General features: G+C 43.0%; 1 protein-coding gene across 12 annotated transcripts in view; it reads left to right on the forward strand.

Moving 5' to 3' along the window:
• The first annotated feature begins 270 nt into the window (after positions 1-270).
• The window catches only part of PHF20 (PHD finger protein 20), an 86,442-nt gene continuing 74,023 nt past the window's right edge, over positions 271-12,689 (forward strand). For 4 of the 12 annotated variants that reach the window (XM_080405415.1, XM_080405416.1, XM_080405417.1 and 1 more), the window contains exons 1-5: positions 272-409; positions 2,758-2,806; positions 4,250-4,298; positions 7,220-7,274; positions 8,913-9,041. The gene's annotated coding sequence lies outside the window, so the exon portion shown is untranslated. Of the gene's footprint in view, positions 410-2,757; positions 2,807-4,249; positions 4,299-6,492; positions 6,566-7,219; positions 7,275-8,912; positions 9,042-12,689 lie in introns of those variants that run through there. The other 8 variants (XM_080405409.1, XM_080405419.1, XM_080405410.1 and 5 more) reach the window with 5 other exon arrangements.

Genomic DNA, 12,689 nt, shown 5'->3' on the forward strand with positions numbered 1-12,689 from the left:
CGCTCCGCCAGAGCCTGCCCCGCGGGCCTCTCCCGGGCCCGCCGCCCAGCTCCGGGCAGCGGCCCCCGCGGCCCCCGGCCCGTCGCGCCGAGCACCCCGGGCGGCTCCGCCGCGGCGCCGCTGGGACGTGGCGGGCGGCTGGCGCCACGGGAGGGCGGCAGCGCCGGCGAGGTACCGGCCTGGCCCGCCTCGCGCCCGGAGCGCGCGGACCCCGCCCCCCGCAGGGAGAGCGCGCCCCACGGCCGCGCGGAGGCCGGGCCAGCTCCGCCCCACCCGCCCCTCCCTGGCGGCGCCGCATCGAGGCGGCCATTTTGTGGCCCTGCGCGGTCGCTGGCGTTGGGCTCGGTGCGTAGGGGGGCCTGGGGTCATTCGGCTCCGTTCTAGCCCTTTTTCTCGTACAGATCCCTCGGTAAGAGCGCGGCGGCGCCCGGGCGGGCCGGGCCGCCTAACCTGCCCCGCGCTGCGGGCCCGCGGCGTGGCGAGGCGAGGGGAGGGAGGCCGGGCGGGCGCGGCGCGACTGGCACGCGTCCCCGCGCACAAAGGGCCGGGCAGGGCGGCGCCTCCCGCGCTGCCGGCCCGGGGCACCGAGCGGGGGCCGCACCCGCCTCGCCGCGGCCTGGCGCGCCGAGGCCGGGGAGCTGGGGCCGTGCGCCGGTCCGCGCCGTCGGCCGGCCGCCCGCTCCTTCCCTCCCTCTCGCCGCGCCTCCGCCCGCGCCCGGCGGCCCGCGGAGCTGCGCGGCCGGCGCGGGCAGGTGAGTATGTGCGGGCCGGGCGCAGGCGCCGAGGGCCCGGCCGGCGGGGGCGGCCGAGTGACCTTGCGGCGGCGGCGCCGGGGCCGGAGCCCGGGCCGCAGCGCGGGGGCTCTGCTGGCGGCGGCCGGTGTTGGGCGGGCGCGACGGCGGTGTGGGGGTGGCGCAGGCCGGGAGCGGCACCTGGCGGGCCCCGAGCGGCGGGGCGGCGGCGCGGTCCCGTTGTCGGCGCCTCGCCCTTCGGCCGGGAGGAAGCGGTGCGGGGCCGGTCCCGGGTGGCGAAGCAGGCAGAAGCCTCGCCTGGGGCGGGCGTTCACCGAGGCCCGGGGCGGTTTCCGTGGGCTGTTCCGCCCGCTGGAGGCTTCAGGCCTTTCTGCGTCCCACAGAGTCTGGAGCACAGACTCATCCCGTTGCGTTTTGTCCCTTCAGCATGTCTTCAGGGAACAGAAATAACGGTATATCGTTGCACTAACCCGAAAGCTGCTTCGTGTCATACCTGCTTTAATGCATAGGATGGGGAGGCACCATATTCTTTTTCCTGACAGGCCTAGGTTCAGACAGGGCTCATTGGCCCTGGAATGGATTGTTGTCCCAGGCGGTTTGGCATGGGCATGCAGGCTGTGGCTGTTAGTAGGGCTTGGTTAACTGAAGCAGGGTGTTAGTACAGTTTTGGGAAACAGTTATATCTTCTTACTGAAAACTTTCCTAGTACCAGAGGTGTTCCTGTGATCTCGGGTTATTGTTTCTAGCCAAAATGCTTGAAAGTAGGAGGGATAGCTGAATGTCGATGAATCTTAACCTGAATAAAAATAAATGTTGTCTTTCTTTGTACAGAACTTGGTATTGTACGCAGCAGGAGGATAAAACCAAATGTTAAAAACAATGCTAATGACTTGAAGTAACCTTTTGTATGTATCTGTACAGAAACTTGTAACTGAGCAGCTCTGTAACAGAAATGCTTTTGACCTGGGTTCGTTTAATTTTCTGTATAATGAGCAGAGATCCTTTCATAGGGCCAGTTTCCAAAAAAAAACCAAGTGAGGAGACTTGCAGTGAAGATCGCTCATAGTATAGTTTAATTTTTGTGTGACTTTTTAAATGGTTCTGGAATTGAAGGTGGCTTAGATGAATGCTCAATTGTTTGACCTAAGTCAGCCCGTGGAAGAGTTTAGTTTACATTCTTGCTGATAACATTGTTGATCTCTCCTGAATGGAAATACAATTTTGCTTGAACAGTCTGAGAGTAAAATCTGTTTGCCTGTAATCGAGAGTAATTAATTAAGGTCAGATTGGGAATGAGGCTAGAATAGTAATTGCTCATAACAGTGCTGCCTTGACTGAAATGTAAGAAGCATGTAATTAATTCTTACCTTTAATTGGATAAATTCTCAGAAGTGCTTTCTTCTGTTCCTGTAGTTCCTGCATAACTTAGGCAATGATATTGACCTAAATTCTCCCCCTTGGTCAGGAAAGATGGGTGCAATCCCCAGTGTAATTGTAGGGGATGAGAAATACTCTGTAACTGCATATTTTATTTGTAACTGTGCCTCCAGAAGCTCCGTATTGTCTGTACCTGTAATTTGTTAGACCTTGACAGGAGCTGACACTGTTGCTGTAGGAAAGCTGTCCTGCCACTTGTCTCGTAGTTTCTGCCCATATGGCACCATCCTGCACAGATGTGAGCATTTGTGCAACAGTGTTGTGAGCCAAGCTAAAGAATGTACGTGAGGCAGGGGGGAGGATTTACTGTTCAGCCCTGCAAGTTGTTGTCATCAGTATTTAAACTCCATTCTTGATGGTTGCCTAATTGTGTGGATGCAGTGGGTTTTTTAAATTGACGAAAAAATAAAACCTGCATATACTTTGGACTTACTGGTACGGCATATTGAGAAGTCTTGTGAAGTGCTTGTAATAGTTCAGTCAACAGTTGAACAAGTTTGCTTCTTTCTTTTTTTAATTCAGTTTGTTCCTTATCATTTTCATACTTAAGTTCCTTGCTTCCCTACAGGTTTATTTTGACTTCTTGTGCTCCCTGTAGGAAGACTTATTTTTTTCAGGTAAGAAATAGCAACTTGGAACTCTTGGTTTATTCTTGTGTCAAAATACCAATAGCTACATGGCCTATAGATTCCAAAAAAACCTTTTGGAACTGGTGGCTTTTCAGGTTTTTCTTGTGGATGCAAGCACCAGGCTTAAGTGATAGTGCACATGTGGGTGTGTATGTTCATGTTGACCAACTGCAGATCTGTGTGGCAGAGAATAATGCATGTTGGAATATAATTATTTCTTTTTGAGGCATGTTTGTTGACAGGCCTTTGTGTGACATGTCTTTGTGTGGTTTTACTGGGCTTGAGAACTTTCAGCCAGCCTTATTTCAATATAGCCAGCTGCAGTTTGCCTTTTTTTAAGAACTCCATTTTAGGTAGGTTTATGAAGTTGGTTAAAAAGAGGTATAACTGTCTCCATCTGTATCTTTAGCTAGGTAGCCTCTATTAAAAGAAAGAAGGGAAGCACTACTGCTTTGTGTGGGGTGGGGTTTTTTTTCAGTATGAAGTTAGCACTGAAGAGCTTTTTTCTTGCAGTTGATGTTAACATACTAGTTTCACAAGGGACTTTTTTTCTGCTACTTGTACTCAGCACTTCTTTCCCAAGGAAATGGAGAATATACTCTTGTTTCACATAGTGCTTGAGTCAGGAAACTTAAACACCTCTAGTGCTCCAGATGTAGAACTGAGCATCCTTAGCCTAGATCTGTGCATCAGTGGCACAAAGACAGTGGCATTGATAGGGTCTGAGTTAAGAGTTTTTGGTTAGTCTTAAAGCCAAGGGCTTAAAGTTTAAAGGCTTCTGTTAGCATAGCAGACTTTAATGGCTTTTTCAATATAATGAAGGTTCCCAGTGGCTTTTTTTGTTATGCGATCCCCTGTATTTGTGTCAGTTCTTTGCGTAGATTGCAGGTCTGTTTTCTCGGTGTTGCTGTTACCAGTCTTGGGAAAAGATGCATTGATTTTTTTTTTTTATTATTATTTTTTTTCCATCTGTCTGTTTTTCCTGCTGTCCTGATGAAAATCTCTGAGCTGGGCAACAAGTCTACAAGCAGCCATGAAGTGCCCCCCTTTCTTTCCTTTTTGAAATAAAATGGCATAGTCGCATTATTCTTACCACGTGGCACATACACAGATGAAACATCTGCTTAATGCATTATTTTAAATGAAGACATAATTTTTTCATCAAAGCTCATGGCAGTGTAACTTGCAAGATTTCCCTTTATTTGGCTGCCATGAAAATACCCTCTTCTTTATCAGCAAGTAGGGTAGATTTGGTCCTGTTGAGTCAGAAAACAATTGAATAATGAAACTGAGAATGCCACGTGCAAGTGTCAAAACACTATAGGCTGACTGACTGGAAACAGTAGGACTTTCAGTGGCCAATATTGCAGGTTCTATAAATTATCTGTGGAAAATGTTTCTAAAATTTTTTTTGAATGATTGTTTTTACAGGTAGACCTCTTAAAAAGAGTCAGAAGTCCAAGTCCAGTTACTGCTGCAGGTACTGTTAACAAATAATTTTTGTGATTTCGTCTTGGCTCCTTCCATTTTTGGTCATAATCTTTTCCCCCAATAAGTAAAGTACATGTTGGTGCTCATTGCTAAGAAATACAGCAGATTGCTGAATCTAAGGTGAGTGTATAGTGTGCTACTGGAACACACTTGGAGCAACCTCAAAGCCAGGGGAAGCACATCTGGTCAAAAAGGAGGAATTAATTGGCCAGTTTACTGACCAACACATAGCCTTAAGTATTAATTTCTGTCTCAGATCTAGACTTCTATTCACCTAGAATACCAAGGTGTTGCTTTCAGAGAGGATGTAGGCGGTAATACTTTAAAGCCACTTTGTATCCAAATGTTTGTACTGACTTTGAAACCTTGGCATTGAGTGCAAAATGGTATTAACTCAATAATGTAAGTGTTGTAGCCTAGTGGACAGTAGTGTAGGCAAATAGGAGTCTTGTTGTTGGATCCCACCCATTTCTTAAAGGTACACTCTTTTAAGAAGAAATCTGTTGTCATTGCAAAAGTGTGAAATTGTCATACAAGTTTGTGAGCCCATGTGTGGTTCCTTTCCTCGTATGTTGAGCAAAGACACTCTGACAGCACCTTATCCAGGGCTGTCCAATAGGTTCAACCTTAGGCTGCTGCCACACCACTCTAAACCAAATACTTAGATACAGTCCTACTGTAAATAAGTTTGTCCAAAGAGCCCTGTGGGGTTTTGTTGTCCTTGCTTCTGAGGGAGTATAGAATGGCAATGAGAATCAGACCACTTCTTACCTTTTCTTGATTTCATTTTTATTTGACAAAGGAGCTGTAAGCCCATAGGTACCCATTATACAGGGCAGAAATGTCTTTTTGAGGACAGTTGCACTAGGTGCATTCAGTATCATGAAGTGGTTTTATACAGGTTCAGTTCAGATAGAAAATCAGGAGAAATTGCGTTGGGGTGCCCAGTCTGCAGGCTAAATTTGGCTTCTCAGGACAATTCAAATGGCTGTAGCTTGTGTCTGCCGCTCCTGCAGTCTGGAGAAGCCTTACATGTATTGACATGAATTGGATTTGTGGATGAAGGTGTTTTGAGAAACTGTTCATTGATTTCTTGTGTGACTAAAATGCATATCCTTCTGCCATGTGATAAATGCAGTTTATCCAGCTGAGGATGTCTTGGTTGACGGGAAGGACTGTGTTTGGTTACCTTCTCTTGTGTTTGTTCACATGGGTAGACATGCATGGATTGACATGGTAAACTGTCATGAGAAGAGTTCAAAACTCGATTTGGAGGTTGTGCTTCCATAAGAAAAAACACAGCTTGCTTAAGCCATCTGCAGTCTTTTAGTAGTGAAACATTTTAACTCCTAATTTTCTTAAGAGAATCTTGATGCCTGATGTATTAATTTGCATCTTAAAATATCCTGCACACTAAGAACATCTAAAACCATAGATTTTAGTTTAGAGTCTTAGGTTGCTAGAAGCTTTTTCAATGAAAGAAGTGTTTCATGTAATTTTTTCCCCTGTTTTGTTAAGCTGCCTTTTTTGTGGCAATTGGAATTATTTTTGTGTGCAAGAAGGGGTTTTTTCCCCAGTCTCTGTGAATAGTTTAAAAGATGTTTTTAAATATTCAGAAAGCATCAGTCTTACCATTATATATCTTGAAAAGCCACGCTTGTTAACCAAGAGTGTGTCTGTAACTTGAGCTTCTTGAAAGCTTATATCTGACCTGGAGTTTGGATTGGTTTTTTGAAATAACCTGTACTGCAAGATGACTTCTTAAAGCTTTTAGCCACCATGGTACTGCAGCAGAAATCCACCAGTATGAGTAGAAATTGTATGTTACATCAGAAGTGATGACTTCAGTTGTGCAAATCCCAGTCTGCTGTAATTGTTTTGCAAAAGAATTTTGATGTACTTCCAAATCTAGAACACTCAGGCATTTTGACCCTATGACCCAGATCTGGCAGTTTTGGTTTTGTTTATGGGTGGCTGCTTGTGCTCGGTATTTCAGAATTTAAACTTTTTATTATTTTAGGTATATCCTAACAGTTAAAGACTGTTTGGGCAATTGTAGTATAATTGATGCAATGATACTTGTGTACGTTTCTCAGCAGTAGTTCTTGTCAAAATCCTGGGAGGAAGAGAGGGGTTTAGATTTGGGGCAGATTGGGTGCATTTAAGTATTTTTGAATGTTTCGGGTACATTTGCTGGGAGAACAGTTAAGAATTTCTGCAACTTGGAGTAACAGAGAAAGGGAAGACAAGAATGAGGTGAATAAGATGAAGGGGGGTGGGGACACACAACAGTAGGAACTCTTGTTTTCATATGTAGCAGTCCATTGGAAGATACGGTGAACTCATGATCATCTGTGCTGTACCTTTAGCCTGTTGTTTTCACCTAGAATCATATATTCTCCATGTACAAGATAACTGACTGTAGGCTGTAATTTCCTTCAAGCAGCTTGGCCCATAAGATCGATTTAACGTGCCGGTGATCTATTCTTCAAATGCCTGCGGACAGTACCTTGAATTTTGAGTCACTTGAATATACAAGGCTTGGTAGTTATGCTGTCTGCTTACTTAGTTAATGGATTTATTCTGAAATGCCTGGTGTGCCAAAGTAGGAGTAATAATAAATTTAAAAACTGATGGCTTCTGTTTGGCAAAGGGTAAATAAATGATGGACAAATTTGTAGATATGCAGAGGGGTGTGTGTCTGTGTGTATCTAAGGATCTTGAAGTTTCTCTAATTTGGCTTGCAGCAGCCTGCTGACTATGTGTTGAAATAATTTCAGATTAAATGAATGTTCTAGAGGTGTTACTGTATGATTGGGATATCGTTGGTTGTAGAGAAAATATTTTTTTGAACTCTAAACTACTTCTAGTTTCAGAATTCATGTGACGTATGTTTTTCCTTCCCTATAGTTGTACAACAGTGTTTGGAATGTTTGCAGCCGTATAAGCAACGAGTTTCTTCTTGGTGAGTATAAGCATGGACACTTGGTTTTGTTAATTGTAGCTTTTCTTCAAGCTTTTGAAGTTTTGCTTTAAAGTTCAAGTTTTCTTAATTCTTGCAGAGGCACTGTGGCTAATATTTCTCTAAATTAAATCTTTACATTCTTAATACAAAGGCTGCACATTTTCAGTTGGAAAAAAAAATAGCAGTTTCAAGAAAATCTACTTTAATGAATGTTATTTTATTTAGGAAAAACCTGCTTTATTTCATGTGACTTAAATCCTTTTCTGAAATCTTCTTGCTTGTCCAGTGTTTAAGAGTGTTTGTCCTTTACCTTTAGTGTGTTACAGGAAAAGAGGGGAAACCAGAACAGCCAAATAAGAGATGATCAAATGATTGAAAAAAATTCCTTTCAGTAATGAGCATTTATTTCTTTAATTGCACTTGGTAATAGGTTTTATTATAGCAAAATTTTTTTTTCTGTTCTGTTGAATTGCCCATATCATAATTTATGCTTCCATGTTGGCTTGTCCCAGTCTCACCGCCAATTTGAATTAACAGCACAAATACATGGGATGTTGGTAAGAGGATGAAAATTACATTCTCAATGTCCTGTAACCTTAGGGAGAGTGTGAGGATCTTGATCTAGGGCGGGTAAATGTTTGCTGACATGTTTTTATTTTTGTCACAGATCTTGATTTCTGCTCTAAGAGGAGAGCAAATGTAGACTTCTACTGGTGTCAGTTTTCTTCGTCTACTTATATAAACTAGAGGAAAAATAGGAGTCTGAAGTTAAATACTAAGTCTTATGTGTTGAGGGGAATGTTTCAATGTTGAGGAATTAGCTGTACAGTATTACTGTTATGGAAATTGTAAGTACTGGTTCAGGATCCAATTTGTGTTGTCTTGCTCAGACAAAGAGTTTGCCTGTGTAGTTGTTGATTGAATCTGGAAACTTTTAAAGCAAGAAGTGAGTGCTGGTTAGGATCTAGTTGAGGATCCTACGTGGTGGAAGTAAGAACTGTGTGTAGTCCAGTGTCTTGTTTGGAATGTGTCTTTCAGGTAGAAAAAGGGAGGTGATGCAGTATTTCTTGGAATTTTTTGCATTGTCTGATGGTCTTCACATCCAGTTCAAATTTTTCCTGTTACATTAAAAAAACCCCACAACTTGACTGAAGATCTGAGGCATTGTGTTTTGAAGTACCAGTGCCAAGGACATATTCTGGAACTTAAGGTTGTGTCCTAAAACATACTCCTCTTGCTCTGAAGTGGTATGCATAAACAAAACATGAGACAGGAGCATAGAATTCATTAGATGAATAGCTACTACAAAAGCTGTTTCTGGGTTAATACTTTTAACCTGTGTGGAATTCTATTTCTGTTTTTATATGTAGGGTAGAATACGGTAAGGCATGCTTCATGTTAGCAACGCTGCTGTAGGCAAAACCTGGTAGGCAGTTGTTTTTTTATCTGCAGGCAATTAAAGTCTCTTGTAATCAGCTTCCTAAGTCAGGGCCCAAACAGTTTTTCTAAGTGGTGTTTATATGTTTGTGAGACTTGTACTTAGTCTTCATAAGATGCCATTAAGATTGTATAATATAAATGGTGTCTGTAAATACTGTTTTGCAGTCTGATATAGCCATTACCTTTTCTTATCTGCAGGTGTGTGTTTTCAGCACAGCATGGCTGTGGTCATCCACTTGCAAGGTCTTCCGATTGTGGTGGGGACCATGGACTTCTCTGGATTGACCATTCCTGATGGGGGCGTGCATATTGTAGGGGGTGAACTGGGTGAGGCTTTCATCGTTTTCCCATGATGAAGACACAAGGCTTGGTATCATGTGTGCAGATGGTATAAGTAAAAGGTCAAACCTAAATATTGCAGAGCCATGAAAACCTTACGTGCAAAATGTGATTGAACTTAGTTCGTGACATTTTCAAAATGGGTACACAGATTTGCTAGCAGTTTTGGAACACTGTCTGGTGCTGGAGTGAATGGCAGAATCAGCTTAGCCTTTCTGGAATTGACTGTAAACCTGTTTTGGCATAGAGAAACTGCTTATATTGCTATATGTGAAGGGAACAAATCAAACTTCTGTCTTGTTGCTTGAATAGGAACTGCAGTTCAAATCTTGGAGCTGCCTTCAGTATACCAGTTTGATTATACCTGTGCTGCATCTCTGGTGAACACAGGACAACCTCTTGCTAGTTGCTTTTCCTCCCTGGTTTTGCCAGTACTTTTTATTAACCCACTAACTGTCCTACCATGTTGTCCTGCAGAATCACCAGTGATATAGAATGCCTCATAGGAATTGAACAGAAAGCTTACCGTCCAGAATAAAACTTAATACTATTTTGCATTGAAAACTTATATTTATGCAAATGGTTAAATTTTACCATGTTTCTTTATCAAGTCAGGGATCTATGGTTTTTCATGGGGTGCCTCTTTTTTCTTTTTTTCCCCCTCTATTGTGCTCTGCTGGCGGGGTGGAAGGGAGGGGAATCCCTGGGTTTGGCACAGATAAACTAAAGAATGAAGGAGGTAAGAGTCTGAATTGTGAAAGTTAGTTGCCTTTCTTCTGAGCTGCTCATGAAGTACTGAATTGAGACAGTACAAAGTTCGGAAGTGGGACTGATGTAAACGCAGGGGCTTTGGCGTGCTAGTATGTAGGAAACTTTAATTATACTTATCAGTGATTTTGAAAATAGTGTTTGCAAAGGTAAGTAAGGCTTTAAAAAAGGCTGCAGTAATTCTACAGTTTCCAGAGAGAAAACAATAGAGGCTGTTATTTATTAGTGAAAGAGAAAGTTTGCCATTAACTGCTTGGTTTTGCTCAATATGACAATGTGAAAGATTTCTCCAGTTTCCAGAGGAACCCTTTTCTGTTGGAACTTAGTGATGTGCCAGGTTTGGGGCTTAGCACTGACAGAGCCGAAAACTGAAGAGTAAGAACATGGTTACAGTTGTTGGTATACAGGACCCACACTGTTAGCAGTGTAGAAAGGTTGTTTTAAAATACAAAAATCACGAGCGCTGAAGGAATCAGTTTTAATGTAAGCATGTTCTCCTCTGCATTGCCCTAATATAAATGTGTCTTCCTGATTGGTGCATGACTGGTGAGTGTCTGAATAGCTTGAATAGTCTTTAAAAGCTAGATTACTTCATGGTGACTTCTATGGGGAAGAGAAGGCTCTCCCTTTTAAACAACAGATGTGTACTTCCAGTGATGTAGATTTAGAAATATTTTCTGTTGGAAGTAGTGACTTGTCTAAATCCTGGATTATTTGTTCCTGAAACAAGTTAATTCTCATAGTGGAATAAGAAGTTTTGGAGAAAAGCTGTATAGCTTTGGGGGTAAGCGTAGTAACTACCCCTTGTTTTAATCGTGGTCTTAGGCACTTGAGAAAAATGGATTCCCACAGTTACTGAAGCGAATAGCCTGCTTGTGTGTTGGTTTAGTTACCAAGTTACTGTAAATTAGTTTTCTACTGAGGAAAACTTTAGAAGAGATGTTAAAGTGAAGTGTTCTTATTTCCAAGTTGTAGCTATGACTGTGTCTGATTAGTCTGGGGTTGTTTGTTAAACGTTGTTTTGATGTAGTTCAAGGTTTTTAAATAGTCCTTGCAGGAGAACACGGAGCTGAAACATAAAATATCAAAGCAGAGGCAGTCCCCTGTGGTGGGTGCTTTCTTTCTGAGAAACCAAGTTCTCCGTGTGGTCAAGGTCATGCTGGTGAAATGTGATGGACTTTCGTGTTGCCTGTTGGCCTTGTTTGTGGACAGCTATGTGATGGCTCCCGGTGAAGACTGTATCATATGGTTTCAGACTTGCTCAAAGGCTGTGTATTTCAGGGTAGAATTGTTGAGATCCTCTTTCTTTCTGTAACTTACCTTGTGTAATACTCTACCAGGTATGTATCTGCCTGAGGAAGTTGTTCCTGAAACTAGCTGCAAATGAAGACAGCATGCTTTGCGAGGGGGCATGCTGAGTGTAGGGACTGCTGGATCAAGTTAAATCCAGTTGCAGAATGTGAGGGAGAACCCAAAGCAGCTCAAGTTTCATAACTTGGGAGGGGAGAGAAAGGAGGACTTTGCGGGAGGGGGCAGTGATACAAGATTTTTGCCCATACAATTTCTTCTTTCTTCCAACTTTCTAATCAGCTGCTTTGTAACAAGCTTGGCCAAGTTAGTGAAGTGCAGTATGTGTGTGCTCTGACAAATGCTGGTTTTCAGCTGACTAGCTGTAAAGTAGACAGAGTTCAGGGTTTTTTTCACAGAATTTGCAGCCTCTGTAAATATGGCTAAATGGCTTTTGCCGTTTTTTCACATTTCCCTTTAGTTGTGAAGGCCTTCCTCACCAAAATTGGTGTTTGTTTATAGAAACTGTATTGCATGAGATCCTGTTACTGAAGTCGGGAGGTGTGTATGTTCCTCTTCAGCCTCATGTAGGTTAGCTGGAATGATTCCTGTTCTTCAAGATTGCAGCTGTTACCAAAGGGGACCACTGCAGAGAGCTTCAGTAATGCACTTCCAGTACCTCTAGGAGTACATTGTCTTTGTGTGTCCCTAGTTAGCAAAAAGGAAAAATAAGTTTACTAGGACAAGTGTCATCTTGCAGCTGTAATATATCCTGCAAGTGTTTAGCAGACTGTGTGTCTGCTCTATATTTGGAGGCATGAAATTCTATTGCTAGTGTGAGAAAGTGATGTGTTAATGATGTAAATCTGCAGAGGCAGCAGTAGATGTTTGAGGTGTGGGTGAATAAATATTTAAAAAAGAAAATGTAGTTTGCACTTGATGCTTGGATTTCCAGGTTTTCGTTTTTTTATTCTTATCTATCAGAATGTAAAACGCCAACCATCCTTACTCTTCCTTAATTTCCTTCCCCTTCTTCTTTCCCAATTAAAAGTTAAGGATGTGGTAGGTAAATTCCTCCTGCTCCAACCTCTAGCCATATTAGAAGGCAGTAATTCCTGGACTGATCCAGATCCATGCTGGGTACACGCATGGTTTGCTACCAGATACTCTAGAAAAGTAACTTGTGATGTTTCTCAGTTCCTAGGTGGCTAAAATATTTTTTTTTCTTTTGGTGTGAATCACTGTGTTGTGAATTGAACTTACAGGCAATAGCATTTGGGTTTTTTTCCCCATACTGTTGGAGGCTGCTTTAATAGTAGTGAAGATAAGTCCAAAAGCAGTGCTTTAGAGGAAGACAGCAGATCATCTGGTAGAGAAGTTTCTTTGCAAGGTGGTTACGATAGAGGTGGTGAGGGAGCCTCCGTGGCCAGCCCTTGACAGATGGTCTGGTTTAAAAAGTGTGTCAATGGAGTAGCTTTTCCTTGCGATAAAAACTTTATGACTTTCCTAACGATCTTTGATTTCTGAACCACACTTGAACTTAGAGTAGTTCTTCATAAAATAATGATAATCCTTTTATAT

The sequence above is a fragment of the Falco punctatus genome, assembly GCF_963210335.1.
Source record: "Falco punctatus genome assembly, chromosome: 10".
Classification (NCBI taxonomy): Eukaryota; Metazoa; Chordata; class Aves; order Falconiformes; family Falconidae; genus Falco; species Falco punctatus.